Genomic DNA, 5000 nt, shown 5'->3' with positions numbered 1-5000 from the left:
TGTTGACACAGTGTCACCCACGCGAAGAGAGCTAGCCATCTCATTTCGACGGCCCCGACAGATCCTAAGGACCTGTCCCCAAGGGTCGTCCCTATTATCCCCCACAAATCTCCTCCACTCTTCCTCTTTCACTCTCACCAACATTTTCTTATATTCTTTCATTCCTACACTAAATTGATACCTGAGCTGGGACAGATTCTCCGAATTGGTCCGCCTGCCGCGTTGAAACAACCGCCTCAAGCGTCGGACAGACCTCCTCTTTGAATTTAACTCACTCGTCCACCATTTCACACCTTTCATTCTCACAGCCCTAGCTTTCCTAAACACTAAGTCATTCACTCCCCAGACACATTCAGATAGACGAGCAATTTGCTCATCAACCCCCAATTCCTCAAACTCACTAAGCGGTATACCCAATACCGCTTCCCTAACAGTATGTCCATATCGGTTCCAGTCAGTACACGAGGTACGCCATCGCCTCAATGGACTCCCCCCCTCTAACTGCGGGGTACGGGGAGTAACCATAATTTGTATTAAATTATGGTCACTAATTCCCCAACCCCCCCTAACGCTCCATTTACACTCGAACCTACTCGCTGCTGCCTCATTCATGAGCGTCACGTCAATGTCACTCACACCTCTAGGACCCTCAAACGTATACCACTCGCTTGGTTCGTTTGCAACGAGGAGGCTATTCGCCACAAGCCATTCGCTCATAGCCTCACCCCGATCGTGGCTCTGATATCCAGAAGTATGCCTGGATACCTTGCTGAACCACATCGGGGAAGTAGCATTCGCATCCAGACACACGATGGCAGGAATGCTACTCTCACGTAGTAGCACCGCATCTATGTACCTTAAATAGGGCTCCAGAGGCTCGTCAAACTTGCAATACAAGCTGACGACATTCATTCTGCCGAATTCCCCCTCGACAAGTAGATAGGGACAGTAGGAATCTCGTTAATCCATTCATGCGCGTCACTAATTAGATGACGAGGCATTTGGCTACCTTAAGAGAGTCATAGTTACTCCCGCCGTTTACCCGCGCTTACTTGAATTTCTTCACTTTGACATTCAGAGCACTGGGCAGAAATCACATTGTGTCAACACCCGTTAGGGCCATCACAATGCTTTGTTTTAATTAGACAGTCGGATTCCCCAAGTCCGTGCCAGTTCTGAATTGATTGTTAATTGATAATCGTTATAATTTAAAAAGAATATATATCGAATGATATAATTCCTTAAAAATTTTAGCAAGAAAGTTCCACAATTGGCTACGTAACTACTATCCGGGGAACAAGAATCGTAATTCTCTATTTACCCAGAACGAGTACATAAACCATGGTATTGCTTCCCAATCAAGCCCGACTATCTCAATCTTCAGAGCCAATCCTTATCCCGAAGTTACGGATCTAATTTGCCGACTTCCCTTACCTACATTATTCTATCGACTAGAGACTCTTCACCTTGGAGACCAGCTGCGGATATTGGTACGGCCTGTTGAGAAGTTTGCGTGACCCCACCATAAATTTTCAAGGTCCGAGGAGAAAATATCGACACAACAGTAAATGTCATGCTCTTCTAGTCCATCTACCATATCTCTCTTCGAAAGACTTCCATGGTAGTACGACTATAAAACAGAAAAGAAAACTCTTCCGATATCTCTCGACGGCTTCTTTATGGTCGTTCCTGTTGCCAGGATGAGCACAAGGCCCATTTTTAATAACAAACGGATACTCAACAGGTTACGGAATTGGAACCGTATTCCCTTTCGTTCAAAATAATTCAAGTATTTAATTATTTTTTAATATATATATATAAATTTTATTAATATTTTTTTATTAAAAACTTGAAAATTTTCGGCTTTCGCCTTGAACTTAGGACCGACTAACTCGTGATCAACCACTGTTCACACGAAACCCTTCTCCACTTCAGTCCTCCAAGGTCTCATTCGATTATTTGCTACTACCACCAAGATCTGTACCAATAGCGGCTCCATGCAGGCTTACGCCAAACACTTCTAAGCACACTATTGTACCCTCCTACTCACTAAAGTTTCAAAATTTATAAATCAATCGAAATTGTTTTATAAATCATCTACTTTAGCGGTAATGTATAGGTATACAACTTAAGCGCCATCCATTTTAAGGGCTAGTTGCTTCGGCAGGTGAGTTGTTACACACTCCTTAGCGGATTACGACTTCCATGTCCACCGTCCTGCTGTTTTAAGCAACCAACGCCTTTCATGGTATCTGCATGAGTTGTTAATTTAGGCACCGTAACATTACGTTTGGTTCATCCCACAGCGCCAGTTCTGCTTACCAAAAGTGGCCCACTGGGCACATTATATCATAACCTCAACCTTCATATCAAGAAAGGTGAGGTTCTTACCCATTTAAAGTTTGAGAATAGGTTAAAATCGTTTCGACCCTAAGGCCTCTAATCATTCGCTTTACCAGATAAGATTATTTTATATAATTTTTAAATGCACCAGCTATCCTGAGGGAAACTTCGGAGGGAACCAGCTACTAGATGGTTCGATTGGTCTTTCGCCCCTATACTCAATTCTGACAATCGATTTGCACGTCAGAACTGTTTCGGTCTTCCATCAGGGTTTCCCCTGACTTCAACCTGATCAAGTATAGTTCACCATCTTTCGGGTCACAGCATATATGCTCAAGGTACGCTCCAGTTAGAGGTATAAATAATAATAAATTATCATTATACATAACTATATGGAACGCCCCGGGATTGAATTAATTGACTATTTAAGAAAATAGACTAAAAATTAATCCCATTATATTTTTAAGTTAAGTTAATTATGCCATTAAGTTTAATATAACTCAATGACTTGCACATATGTTAGACTCCTTGGTCCGTGTTTCAAGACGGGTCCCGAAGGTATCCTGAATCTTTCGCATTGTTAATCATATAAATGCATACAAATAAATATTAATATCATAGATATTAAATTTTTTGTAAAATTCAAAAAATGAATTTTAGCATTATATATAATAAAATCTATCAACACTTTATCAAATCATTAGTATTTATTCTATGTTAATATGCTTAAAAAGCAAATTAATTTAAATAAACTTAATATCACCAATGATCTTTTGATAAATACTTTATTATGTTAATAGATTACAATGTCCTTATATGAAAAAAATGCACATTATTTTTAATTATTTAATGATGAATTTTTCATAATGGATATTCAGGTTCATCGGGCTTAACCTCTAAGCAGTTTCACGTACTATTTAACTCTCTATTCAGAGTTCTTTTCAACTTTCCCTCACGGTACTTGTTTACTATCGGTCTCATGGTTATATTTAGTTTTAGATGGAGTTTACCACCCACTTAGTGCTGCACTATCAAGCAACACGACTCTTTGGAAATATCTTTCTAGTAATCATTAACGTTATACGGGCCTGGCACCCTCTATGGGTAAATGGCCTCATTTAAGAAGGACTTAAATCGTTAATTTCTCATACTAGATATTAAGATATTCCATACACTGCATCTCACATTTGACATATAGACAAAGTGACTTAGTGCTGAACTATTTTCTTTTCGCTCGCCGCTACTAAGAAAATCCTTGTTAGTTTCTTTTCCTCCCCTCATTAATATGCTTAAATTCAGGGGGTAATCCCATATGAGTTGAGGTTGTTTTAAAATATTTTTTATCTTCTCACACAATTTAATAAATAATTATATCATCTTTTCATCTCTATTTTTCTTTTTTTCCTTTTATATAAATATATATTATAAATAATAATTATGTAAAATGAGGCAATTCTAGAATAAAAAAAAATTAATTTTTATGCTAGACATTCCTCCTTTAATTACATATATAAATTAATATTTTATATATATATAAATAATATGAAAATTTTTTAAAGAGAATACTTAGATTCAAAATTTTTATTTCATTTTATTTGAGAGGATTTTTTTTTTTTTAAGAATATATATAATAAATAAAAAATTCATTATATAATCTTTATTTTTTTGCTATTAATATTATGAATTATTTAAAATCCAATAATATACACATTTGCTTAAATTCAATTATTTTTATAAAAGAATAAGCAACTTATTTAGCATAGTCTTACAACCCTCAACCATATGTAGTCCAAGCAGTACTTTAAAATTTAATTTAATGTACATAACAGCATGGACTGCGATATGCGTTCAAAATGTCGATGTTCATGTGTCCTGCAGTTCACACGATGACGCACAGTTTGCTGCGTTCTTCATCGACCCATGAGCCAAGTGATCCACCGCTTAGAGTATTTTTTTATTTATTTTTATTTATAACAAATGTCAATTTTTTTTTGCATATATTAATTGAAAGAGTAAAATTAAATAATAATAATAATAATATATAAATTGATTTTCTTTCAATAATATATATCAAATATATTTAACTCTAAACATTTTTATTAAGTTGCGAATGTCTTAGTTCAACAATAATACAGTGGTGGTATTTATTATGTTTGATTATTTTGTATTTTTTTTAATCATTTTATGTATATATAAATATATTAATAAATATATACCACTTTTGTTATTGTGAACAAATTAACTTATCATTCAATCAAATGAATAATAAGTACAACTTTCTATTTTCATGTTTAAAGGTTTTTAAAAGAAAAAATAAGAAAAAACATTACAAAATGTACCATCCATATTATATTTAATATGATATAATTGATGGATAACAAATTGAATGAAAAAGAATAAAAAGAATATGGATTCAAAATAATTATAAATTTTTCTTTTTTTTCTTTTTTTTTTTTTTTCTTTTGTTTGTTTTTGTTTTTATTTTTTTTGGCATTGTTTGTTTTTCTTACGGATATGGAACACAATAATGATCCTTCCGCAGGTTCACCTACGGAAACCTTGTTACGACTTTTACTTCCTCTAAATAATCAAGTTCGGTCAACTTTTGCGAAACAACCGTGACACACGAGGCGTCACAGTGATCACGTCCGGAGACC

At 35.2% G+C, this 5000-nt stretch overlaps 1 non-coding gene and 1 pseudogene across 1 annotated transcript; both read right to left on the bottom strand.

Annotated features, from left to right (window-relative positions):
* LOC128871497 (large subunit ribosomal RNA) overlaps positions 1 to 3669 on the bottom strand; it is a 7311-nt pseudogene extending 3642 nt beyond the window's left edge.
* A 442-nt stretch (positions 3670 to 4111) lies between these two features.
* LOC128871495 (5.8S ribosomal RNA) lies at positions 4112 to 4292 on the bottom strand. Its single transcript, XR_008456026.1, has one exon. It is a non-coding gene; the product is annotated as a 5.8S ribosomal RNA (ribosomal RNA).
* Positions 4293 to 5000: the final 708 nt, after the last annotated feature.

Source organism: Anastrepha ludens, unplaced genomic scaffold (assembly GCF_028408465.1).
Source record: "Anastrepha ludens isolate Willacy unplaced genomic scaffold, idAnaLude1.1 ptg000162l, whole genome shotgun sequence".
NCBI classification, from domain to species: Eukaryota; Metazoa; Arthropoda; class Insecta; order Diptera; family Tephritidae; genus Anastrepha; species Anastrepha ludens.
Note: the sequence above shows the minus strand (reverse complement) of the source record. Positions and strands in the feature narration are given on the sequence as shown.